A 13676-nucleotide genomic window follows, 5' to 3' on the forward strand; every position below is an offset into this window, starting at 1 on the left:
GTGAAATATCCACCTCTATATGAATAAAAAATATGCCTAAAATGTACACATGAATGAGATGACACTCCATCCTAAGACGTCTCAATATCTACTCCATCACACATGCATTGAAAAATTAAAAAATGTTGATTAGGCCCTAAAGACTATAATGATGCACTTGATGATGATGTAGGTGGCACAAGCATGGATGACACTAGTGGTGCATGTGATGTTGATGGAGTTATCATAGGTTGTGATGATCGAGGTGCCATAGGTGATGATGATGGAGCTATTGTAGGTTTTGATGACCCTAAAGGTGCATCTGATGATGGTCAAGGTGTCGTAGGTGAAGGGAAACCACCTAACTATGAGCCATGCTTAATGATAACATCTACCAATGATGCAACTGCATGAAGAGTCTATAAATCTATAGACTCCTTTACAATTTATGAGAGCACAACATGAGGCATGGTTTTTGTGTTGTAGGTATCCTCTCATGTTGTGGTACCACCCTACGAACCCTAGGTCTATCTTATATAGAGCCTCTCCCTCTACCTTGGAACTCATAGATGTCAAAGTAATTTGGCTTCTTTCCAACAATTCAGATTTCTCAAAAAATATAGAAGCATCTCATAATTATTACATGGTGCTAGGTCAAATACCATATACCACCTATCCCGAAAACATGATCTCATCCTAATACGAGTGCACCAATGAATAGGAATTTTTTTGGTTGTGTGTAATAGGGAGTTGCTAAATATAGGATGAGTGAAAAGAGAACACATTGTACCTTTCTTTATTTCCTTACCTTTCACTTTTTGATATGATAACCTGTTGAGATAAAATGCACGACATGTATCCCTCCATGAACCCCATTTCATAACCTCCCTAGACACCCATTCACATTTTGGGCCATTTTTTCAAGTGTATTCGCTAGGGTTGAGTGGTGAGAAAGTGTAGATGACTGCAAACTATTGACCATTTAGGTAGTGTTAGCACTATTTTGTGTAGGGAAGTTTATGAGGTCCACTTGTGTAGTATTTAAATGATATAATGGTATGTATGGAGGCCTTATAGGTGGTGGTGGTTGTTGAATGAGAACATTGAGTGGAGGTTTTCATGGTTGTGTCACTATAGGTGGAGGGTTTGATTGTGTAGGAGGTGGTCTTTCACCTCTCCCTCATTTTCTTGGATTCATTGATGCATCTCATATTAAAAAAATTGAAAAAAACAATTACAAATTATGAAAAAAATTACAAAACTTACAAATTACAAAACCACATTAAAAACTATGATTGAAAAATACATAAATGATGAAAAGAATGAAGACATACCTCATTTGTGGGGTGCTATGGATGAAAATACAAGTAAAATCCTCTTTTCCTTACAAACCCAATCAAGTTTTGTCTTCTTCCTCTTCAATCCACTTTGTTGTTGTCATTTGAGGGTATAAAATGCCCTTAAATACATGCAATAAAAATAATTTATGTTTTTTAAAACTCAATTGAGTTTTAAGAAACATAATTTAAAAAAAACTGATTGGGTTTTTTAAATTATAATTGCCAGGCTTGGATACCAGCTTGGTCCACATTTGAATTTTAAATAACCTGATTGGGTCATTGAAAACTCAATCGAGTTATTGAGATTTTTTGTGTTCTTTTGTTGGGTGTCCACTTTTTTGTACACCATCTTGGTATACCCACTCTTAGACATATCTTCCAAGTTCCTTATTCTAAAATTTAATGAAAATTGTAGTTTATGATTTGAAATAATTTTAAAGTTTTTGCAGCATATTCATTTGATACATTTTTTGCTATACTACATAAAGGATATGCATCAACCTAGTAAATAAATGTATATTGCTATTATGTGAACAAACTTCATCTGTAATTAGGAAATATGGGGGGTGGGGATTATTTGTTTTCCTTTTTGTTTATCTTATGGTACAATTTATCTACATTTTAGACCTACAATGAATTAATACAAGCATGGATTCATAACCCAAATGGAGATCCCAATACATTAATTGATTGTCCTGCATTTGGTATATCTTTGATTAATGAGTATACAACATTAGGTTTAATTGATATGGCATTTCCAAGCTTATTTGTAGATGGTAGTTGTGATTGGTTGGAACCAAAGATAAGACAAGTAAATCTACATGAGTGTGTGAAGCATATTTTACACTATAGGGATCACCACTTTAGTAAACACCCAAGGTTTTGATATTACATGATGAATATGATAATGAGACACTATACACAAAATTCAACATTGATATTTGCTAAAAGATATCTACATGATTTTCCTATTACCATAAATGAATTACGTGAACACATGGAAAACTTGTTGAACTCACATTTGGTTGATAAATTAATGTGGTTTGGAACAACATTAAGAGGTAGAAGATATTATTGGACAATAACTCTAGAATAATTGTTTGACATGCTCCATTAGATAGGACAACTAATAATATTTTTAAAATTGAGTGCATCATATTTGTATTGGCTAGATTTACATGTATTAATGCTAGGAAAATAACAAGAAAATCCTCATAAGGCTCAATTGTGGAGAAAAAAATGTTATTGACTCCAACTATATGCATTTACAACACTCAATGTTTGGACAAGAAATACTTGAAAAATGTTTGAATGTTAAAGATTTTTGATGTAGATAAGAGTAGCAACATAAGGGATCACTACACGTGCATGGGTTTTTATGGTTACATGGAGTGTTGAATATGGATACAATAGATTGGTCTAATGAAGACAAAATAAATATGGATGAAAGATATTTTCATTCCATAGTTCGCACATGGAATCCAAGAATAAACATTCATCAACGAGATATATATGTAGTGTTGGAAATCTGATGGGAAAGTGAGATGTTGAGAGGGGGGGAGGGGGGAGAATCAAGATCTCTAAAATTTTTACCACTTCAAACATAAATCACATTCAAACTTATTTCACCACACATCTCAACCTTAACCTTATGTCATGCTCAGAGTTTTAACAAGGCAACACAATTTTTTTAATTTATTTTTAAAATCTTTATTATTATTTTAATAATAATTTTAATTAGCTCAGGTGGACTAGAAGTATTAGGTATCGATCATTTCTTGTTTAAATGTTCTATCAATCTGTAAGGTATATCATATCAGGGGAAATGTTATCTTATTAAGATTCACATCCTATCCTTGAATTGAGTCATTTTCTAGGTAGTCGTGGAAAACAATTACATCATCGATGTGGTTATACTGGTTTGGTAGTTGCTTAGGTGAAGTAGTTTCTACAACGAGGTATTCAAATTTGTATATCATTATCCACTACCCAAATACTGAAATTTGTTACTATTTACTAATCTTTTAATAATATTTGGAGATCATGCCATTATGATCTAAAGAAATGCATATGGAATATATGCAAATCCATGTGAGAAAATTTCGGTTCTATTATCAACTATAATCGTAATCCTTAATTAAGTTCTTTAATTTATATCCTTAATTAATAAATTGATATTCTTTCTAGGAGGACTATGTCATGCCCTAAAATTACTAGATTTTCCACATATATTTACTTAAATTTATCTATTTTAAATTAATTATTTATTTAATTACCTCTTTTCTTAAATTCCTTGGTCATTATTATAATTTAAAAGATTATTTAACATTTTAAGTTACGTGTACTTGGTAATGTTGCTTCTTATGCTTTACTAATTTGATGTATGTATTCTATGCACTAAATAATGCATAACATGATTTCACATAGGTACAACTTTATAACAATATAGTTATGAACTCCTTTGACATTAAATTATTTTATTTTATCCTATCAAAAGATATTTACACCTAGTAATCTACTAGCTAACTCCCTTAACATGCTTACACTTTATCATTAATTAAGTCTTGCATAAAGAAGATGGAGATAAGGGTGACCTATCAACACTATAACAACCAAAAACCTTCATTGAAGAATACTTCCTATTTGACCTCCAATACATTGAATCACAATTATATCAAATTGACTAAGGCTATCTAGCACTTGAATTTTAACTAACCATTTGAATCATATCCACTCACTAATTAAATGTCATTAACATCTATATTAATTTTGACTCATCCTATATTCCTTAAAGACATTAACTATGAATTAAGAAATGAAATAATTATATATAAGAAAGAGAACATGAGTAATATATACAATATGTGTACACTACATAACTTAATAACTAGCCTATTATCCTAATATCATAATCATTAATCACTTTTATCCTAACCATATTACCCCATAAGCTTACTTGCTAACACAACCCAACAAATAAAACAACTAATTTAATTCTCTACACATACTTTATTATCACTGCCCTTTACATCCCCATAACACAAATAAACGTACTCATAAATGTCTAACCCACAACCCCCTGGCGCCTAGTCTTATACTTAGGAGTTTTCCCCTAATTTCCCATTTTCCCACGTAAGCTACCTTTCCTAGGCTCACGTGTTCAAGGCATTTTCCCCTAGGTGCTCGGATGGATAAACGTTCAGGCAAAAGGTAAGTCTTGTCTATTTTTTAGAAAAAAAGAGAAAACTTTGTTTTTTTGTTTAAACAATCCCCAAGCAAAATTCCAAATTTGGGATCACGTACCCCTTCAACCTCATAATCAATGCGATTGACTTGCCCTGACCACCTTTCTAGCTGCTATTACCAAGGAGTGCTGAGTGGGACATCGTGTCCCAAGTGCTTTCCAAGGAGAGGAGTTAGTGCCAAAGGGGTGGTGGGCCCCAAAACCACTTTGCTTGATGTGTATCTTCCTAGGTAAGAGGTATAGGTGTTAGGCTAGGTTATTCTAGGTATAATTGGTTCTTTTTAAGAAAAAATTCATTAATGTATGGGGGTCTTCCAAGTGGAGATGACTAAGCAATTTAAGGTGTTTAGTACATATATATATATAAGCATGATGTATTTATACCACTTCCATATGCCCGTGACTCATGAGTCTTCTTAGGCCTATTTTTTTTGTGTCAATAGGTTCTATTTTCTAAGACCCTATTTATTTTATTGCTTTGTTTTGATGAGACAAGATGCTAGAGAATATTTTATTTGAATATAATAATGAACTGTATTAGGGAGGTATATTTTCTCAATTCATACAAAATCCAGAGAGTGATTGTGCATCTACAACATATATTTTCTTTATCATATGTATTGTTTACTTCTACTACAACTATGATATTAAGGTGATTCATTTGGTGATAAGCTTGATGTTATTTTGACACTCTACTGCACATGAATATAATTTTCAATATATTCAAAAGCACTTGAATAAGAGTATAATGCACGAAATGCACTTGTATCAACATCAAATACGAGACCATTAGAATTCTCTCTCATACCTATGATGGCGTTTACATGCACTTCCTTGTTGATCTAATGCCTAATGATCCTTTTCTTCATACATATAAAATGATCTAACAAAGCATATCATCTTTCTTCCAATACATGCCTCATGACAGATACATTGCTACTACTCGATTATGAACTGATCATCTATATCTATAATATTTTATTTTTTTCATACAACATTAAAAAAAATTTGTTTTACCAAATGAATGCAATTAGCATAAAAAGGAGGATCTTGTTACATAGTTTCATTGCATATCATCAAATCTCATAATGGATAATTTCTTACAAGTAAAATTTATGAAACATCACTTAACCTTTCCTTACACAATTTCAAACAAATAACAATGATACACTTCTCTTTACATCAACATGGAATCACAAATGGAAGCTAGATAGCACAATACATTGTCTGGACATGATACATTTGTCCCTCTCTACACACTTGGCTCTTCTCCACTTAACAAGAGTGAAACCCTAACAATTCATGGCATGTATCTTCACAAAACCTACACATAACACACACAAATAGGAACCATGGAGGCTCACCTCCCAACCTAGGCTTCTATGAAGCCACCCACCAAGCAGGGGAAACAAGAACCAAACAGGTTACACACATACTTCACCAAACTCTACATGAAAACATAACACAAAACACAATCAACACCCTCCCATGGCTTGCACAATGATTCTCCACTGGAATCATAAAACGTTGGGTGAAGGTGGGCTCTTCAAAGAGGAGATATTATAACAACATAGATAACATATTGCCAATGCATTTTACCTATCAAGGCCACCATAAACATAAACAACATATTGCCATTGTATTAGCCTCTCAAGGCGTTCTACACATCATCTCCTCCTCATTCACCAAAACCTCCTTGTACCTCCCAAACAACACCTCCTTGTACCTCCCAAACAAACAAGATTCATGGCCTTAATGGAGCCATACTCCATGATATTAACAATCCTCATGCTGAGGTAATTTTTTCTCAACTGCAATGTCAAGCCCAACTTATGCCCTTCACCCAAGGCTTCTCTTCCCTCCCAAGGGTGAGTGAAGCCTTCACACCCATAAAACACATTCTACATGGAAAAAAGAGAGAAGAAAACAAGCAAAGAGCAAAACCAAGGGAAAAACTTCCAAACCCACATGACACATTCACCTCTCCACAACACAATGTCCAAGTTCACAACACAAGCTTTACAATGCAAGCATAATCCATTGATGAATCTTCACACTTGCAAATTTTCTCATCCATGCTAAAGGAAAGAAAAAGAAAAAGAAACTAGTTTTGAGGCACCAACCTTGGTCCAAGCTAGGGTAAGGATAGTTGTAGTAGAGCTCCCTTCATCTCCCTCCAAAACTTAGTTGTCTCTAAAATTAGAGAGTGGGTGAACAACCCACTAACTTGTCACCCCCCCGCCCCCCCCCCCCCCGCCGCGCACTAAAAAGACCCTCTACTACCCTTTTTTAGTAAGAACATCAAGCCTTCCTCTCTTACATTGTTGCTCCTCCAAAATAAGAAGGTTGACTAAGTGGGATGGTGAGGGTACTCTCTTGGGAAAACTTAAAATTTCGAATTGGTTCAAGATGGCTTTGTTTAAGGGGTTCCCTAAGCTAGGAAATCATTAAAATAATTGAATTTAGGCCCCTAACATGCTATACTACCATTTGGGTAACTTTTTAACAATAAAATAACACTTTAGGATCCCATTTAGGCTCCCTAAACTCCCTATCAAGTTTGAATTCGAAATTCAACATGATGGTGACCCATCCTAACACTCTCTCCCAAATGGGTGTACTAAAGCATTAATTGAAAGGAAGGAAAAGGACCAAGATTAAGTGACCTTGTGACCAACACTCTAGGTGCCATGTCATCAACACATAAACAATACAAGTGTCAAGTGACCCATAAAAAAAAAACATCACATTTCACCTTGACATGCCCCTAATGTATCTAAAATATAATTAAACATATCCACAAGCAAGCAACCATACAATTACGAAAAAAATTATTTTCACAACAAGGCTTATGAATCTTCCAAAGATTCTCCTTGGTTAAACTGTGTTCACAAGGTTTGGAACTTGTTTCCCCCAAAAATTTCCATGGTTCCACTTCCTGCACAATAACCTCGAGCATCATTAGTCCAAGGTGTCATATCACATGTATATAATGTAAATGCACATAGTGATAACCATAATTCAGATAAATTTGTCTTTCCTATTTATTCCCATTTAAATCATCCAAGACGTTAGAATATCAAATTTGCATGTCATAAACCATCAAATTAACATCTTTCTGCATTTAAACAATCATCAAAATCAAAATATCATTTATCTGTGTATCATAAATCATCATGATCACCTTTTCTGCATATCATAATCATTTACCTCATTAATCATCATAAGCAAATTAACATTTAACATTGTGTCAAAATCTAATAGTATCATGTCATAAAACAACATCCATATGTTTCCAATCATTTCTTACACAATAACAGGTTCTAAGTGCATATAATAATGTAAACACTATTTTAGTATCAAAATGCGTAGATAAAACAATCCATTGTCCATCTAAGTCTCAAATGACTATCAAAATATCAAAGTTTGGAATGATTGACACATACTAAACTTTTAACTTCTTCACTTTGTAGCTCAGCCTACATGGTGGCTCAATTGTAGTGATGATGGACCAACCTTGCCTAGTAAATGACTAAGTGATTTGTAATAATAGAAAATTTTCCTTTAGGGTCAACAATCTCCCCCTTTAGCATTAGTGAAAAAACACTTATCGTTATAAAAAAAAATGGACATATAAAAAAAATTCAAAACTATAACCCCCTTATGTGTGTGCTCCATACCTTAGCTCAATAACTATATACACTGCCCTGTTTCTTGGTATACAAAAGTTTCTCCCTTATGTTTCTCTATACACTATTTCCCCCTTGTTTTTTTCATGGTAGCCTCATAGTGACATTGAGTTGGGGACCAAGGACTATACCAAACTTAGCCAAAAATGGGTGATACCATTTCATAGCAATAGACATTGTATTATCCCAATTGTTCTTGAGTGTCTTAAGAACTTGGCATTCAACTCCCTATCTAGTAGCTAAATTCATCGTATTATCTACAATAGACAAATTCTAATTGCTTTGAATCAAATCCTTGGCAATCTACAAATGTCTTTGCATTACCTCTAAATGAGGTGTCAATAAAGCTTGAATTGTTGTGAACTCTGCCCTTATTTTACATTCCTCTTGCATCAAATCTGACTATTTTCCTTGCAAAAATCTTAACTTTGAAAACCATACTAAACTTGAACTTGCCTCCAAGATTAGTGTATTACCACTTTGTTGTAAATCAACACATACTGAACTTTTTAACTTCTTCACTTTGTAGCTTGACCTATATGGTGGCTCAATCATAGTGATGATGGACCAACCTTGCCTAGTAAATGACTAAGTAGTTTGTACTAATAGACAATTTACCTTTAGGGTCAACAATCTCCCCCTTTGGAATTAGTGGAAAAAACACTATCATTATAAAAAAATGGACACATAAAAAAAATTCAAAACTATAAACCCCCTATGTGTGTGCTCCATACCTTAGCTCGATAACTATATACGTTGGCCTATTTCTTGGTATACAAAAGTTTCTCCCTTGTGTTTCTCTATACACTATTTCCCCCTTGTTTTTTTCATGGTAGCCTCATAGCGATATTGAGTTGGAGACCAAGGACTATACCAAACTTAGCTAAAAATAGGTGATACGATTCCATAGCAATAGACATTGTATTATCCCAATTTTTCTTGAGTGTCTTAAGAACTTGGAATTCAACCTCCTATTTGGTAGCTAAATTCATCGTATTATCTACAATAGAAAAATTCTAATTGCTTTGAATCAAATCCTTTGTAATTTGCAAATGTCTTTGCATTACCTCCAAATGAGGTGTCAATAAAGCTTGAATTTTTGTGATATTTTCCCTTATTTCACATTCCTCTTGCATTAAATCAGACTATTTTCCTTGCAAAAATCTTAACTTTGAAAAATATACTAAATTTGAACTTGTATCCAAGCTTAGCATATTACCACTTTTTTTTAAATCAACACATGTTAAACATTTTAACTTATTCACTTTGTAGCTCAACCTATATGGTGGTTTGGTCGTAGTGATGATGGACCAACCTTCCCTAGTAAATGACTAAGTGGTTTGTGCTAATAGATAATTTACCTTTAGGGTCAACAATCTCTTCCTTTGGAATTAGTGGAAAAAACACTTATCTTTATTAAAAAATAGACACATAGAAAAATTTCACAAGTATAAACCCCCCTATATGTGTGCTCCATACCTTAGCTAGATAACTATATATGTTGCCCTATTTCTTGGTATACAAAAGTTTCTCCCTTGTGTTTCTCTATACCCTATTTCCCCCTTTTTTTGTCACGATAGCCTCATAGTGACATTGAGTTAGGGACCAAGGACTATACCAAACTTAACCAAAAATGGGTGATAACATTTCATAGTAATAAACATTGTATTATCCCAATTGTTCTTTGGTGTCTTAAGAACTTGGCATTCAACCTCCTATTTGGTAGCTAAATTCACCATATTATCTACAATAGAAAAAATCTAATTACTTTGAATCAAATCCTTGGCAATCTGTAGATGTCTTTGCATTACCTCCAAATGAGGTGTCAATAAATCTTGAATCAATGTGATCTTTGTCTTATTTTACATTCCTCTTGCATCAAATCAGAGTATTTTCCTTGCAAAAATCTTAACTTTGAACATCGTATTGAACTTGAACTTGCATCCAAGGTCAGTATATTACCACTTTGTTGTAAATCAACAACAATATTATCCATTTGTTCTCTTATGTATTTTGTAAATGATGGGTCACAAAACAACTTCAGAAAAGATGTATTAGCATGCTAATCTATCTCTTCAAAATCATTTACAAGTGTAGAAAGTTTAACCTATTTTACTAAAATTGTTGTTGCAACTTTCTCCATCACCTTGTTCTCAAATTTCCTTTCTAATCCCTACACTAATTCTTCTCTTGTATCTAAATCAATGTCATTTAGCTTCTCTATATTTTTGATCAATTGGTCAATGATAGGATCTCATTCATTCAAATATTCTAAATCAATAGTTTCAAGAAATATATCTTTGATTTCATGAAGTGCCTGTTTCTAATGATGTTCTCTTCTCAACTCTTCTTGATGGGTTATTCTAGCTAGTAGCTCACTGAGTATTTTCATTTGATCATAACTTTAAAAAATTGTGTCCCAACTATTGGTGTTTTAAAACTATTGAACAACACAAGGTTCAATACCAAATTGATATTACTCACAACCTAAGGATTAGCCAATTCCTATTAATAGTTACACGTGCAACCCATTTGGACCCAACTTCAACAAAACCAAGGGTGGTTTTCTACTCTTTAAGCTCTGCAAAACTAGTGTGGGTATACCCAGGGGATGATTCAAGGCTGGCAGTTACTGTATGAGAATTATTTTAGTTTCATTCTAATTTTCATCTCATATCCTCAAATACATGCATAATTATTATATTTTGAATAAACACATCCCATATGACAGATTTGGTCAAAATTCTTCTATAGATTTGCAAGTGTTCCTAGCAATAGTGGCTAACTAAAGCTAAAACATTCCAGGCAACCAAGTGTTGACCATCTTTTGAAATCTTCAAGAAATGAAAATTGAAGCTAATTGTGATTTCAGATTTGATGCTTCTTCATAGTATACCTATTCTGCAAACTGAGTAAATTTTGATTAGTGCCTATTCCATTGGGATTCAGAGTCTACTCCAATTTGTACGTCTAATCTATTTCTTTACAAAAAATATTATCAGATATTCTTACTAAAGTTCATTCCTACAGACACCCTTTCCATTACCATGACAATCCCATCAAATTCATCAAAAGCATTTACTTAATTCATTGAATCAATAGTAGTAATGAATTGACATACAACCTAAGTGAATTGCATTCAATTAAGCAAGCTTTACTCACACAATCTCAAAATAACTAGGTAACAACAAAGAAGACAAAATTAAATAAAAACTGATATGGGGACAGCTCAAAACTTGTATTAATTTTCCTTGAAAATTGTATACAATTGTAGTAAAATCAGAATGACCTTAGAAAGAGACATAAAGATCATTCCATATTGATGTATTCTCCTAAAATTTGCAAAGAAGATACATTATAAAGTTTTTTTTTTGCTCAAAGACTGGACCGAAAACATCCTAAGTATAATACTAAACTTGCATTAGAAATCAAGCCCTTCTCTAGCCCTGGAATCTCACTTATAATGTGAGATGCAACAAGCTTCAAGCATAGAGAACTGATAGGTGTCCTTAAAAGATATTTACATTTGCATAATAGAAAATGACAAAACCTTATATAACAAAAAGGTAACATCACATCACTCTCTTGGTAGGCCCCCTTTTAGTTACATCTTTAGGATATTACAAACTCTATGATATGCTCCTTTATCATTCCGATTCCTTAGAGTATGTAGACATTAGGCTTGCCAATGATGAATTTTGCTTTAATGCTTGCAGTTTTACTTTAATTCATGGCTCTTTGCTATCACCATCATGAACTATTAAAACAACCATTATCTATGAATCCTCTTCTGCCACATCATCAATTGGGACTTTGAATCTTTCATCTTGGGTAGGTTGCTCCTCTTTGTCCTACCCTACATGGTCTAATGTATCATCTACTTGGCTTTCTTCTTGGTCAGTAGTTCTAACTAGTTGGTTTATTTCCATTGTTGAGAGCAATTGCTCTATTTTGTCTCCTTCATTTCTAGGCATTGATGGAAGTGAATCAATGATTTGTATTTCATCTTCATGTATTTCTTCATCGTTAGTCTTAGCTTCTCCTAACTATTCACTAGAAAGAATATCTGCCACCCACTTGTCATAAAGTGTGTCATCTAGACAATCAAATTGAAGAATATCTTGTTGTTTCTTGATGATATATTCACCTTCTTTATCAATAGTAAAAAAATCCTACTTCAAAGAGAACCTTTACCATTTGTTCTGTAGTTGTGGCCCACCATGCATGCCCTATTTCATTGATAACTTTATTCATTCTTAAACAAAACAAATCATCAAGTTCCTTAGCCCATTCATCTTTACTTTTCAAATTACTCATTCTATCTAAGGCATGAGGAAATAAGCTAAATCTTTGGCTCTTATATTTGTCTAAGTAGCCAACTATTATTCTTTGCAGAAAAACCCTCCTATCATCAAAATTTGGCAAATTAGTGACTATATCAGAAGTTCTTTCAATTTGATCATGAGATGATCTTATGACAAAGTAGCACAAGAATGTCACTTCTTTCCTTCTCTTTTTCTTCCCCCATTTATTCACAATAGGCTTTAAAACCTCCTCATTTGCTTTTAATTCTTCCCAGATGTTTATCACCCTTTTTAATTGGTCATAACACAATGACCATTCAATCTTATCTGCCAAGTATATAAGAGCCTTTCTCAATTTATCCTCATATTGTGCATTTAACTCTACATGCAGTGCCCATAGCTTGCTTTTCTCTTCTTCAAAATATTTTGTTGTGTAGTATTTTGGCGTTTGGGGTGTATCTAGTATTTCTATGAGGGGGTGGATTTGAAAGGTTCAACTGGGGGTGAGGATATGTTATTCTTGGCCTTGTGGAACTCCCCATTAACTTGTTCTCAAGCTCAATTCTCTTTTTGACCTCTTTATTGTAAGCTTCAAGAACACTCTCATACTTACCTTGGAACTCAAAAATTTCTTTCTCCTCTCTCTCAGTAGTGGCCAACACAAAATGAGAGGTCCCCACATTCATGCAAGCTGCCTATACATGTGATGTGTCAACAACTCTCCTTACAATAATATTTCCTATTAACCCCGAGTCATCAAGCTATGATGAAATAGCCCTGGATCCCCTTCTTGGTGACCATATGGCCAGAGCAGCTTGGTCATCACTGAATGCAGTTCCTATTAACTCCTTTTTGTTGGGGTCTTGCAATCCCAAATTATTTGAAACATAATTAAAAATCAATGCATTAGCAATTATCCAATTGGGCAACAATAATATATTTGAGGCCTTTACCATTTTCCTCCCCTCTTCAGGGGTTATGTTCTAGAACTCTTGAATCATTTGTTCCTTTATTTGGTTTTGGATGGAGGCTTCATCCATTTTTGGATGCTTTGCTTTCAATTTTTTGCATCTTTCCTCAAAATTATTCATATTTTTCCTCCATGCAAATTGATGGAAAG

The sequence above is a fragment of the Cupressus sempervirens genome, chromosome 6 (assembly GCF_028749045.1).
Source record: "Cupressus sempervirens isolate cs-2001-9-10 chromosome 6, ASM2874904v1, whole genome shotgun sequence".
In the NCBI taxonomy this organism is placed as follows: domain Eukaryota; kingdom Viridiplantae; phylum Streptophyta; class Pinopsida; order Cupressales; family Cupressaceae; genus Cupressus; species Cupressus sempervirens.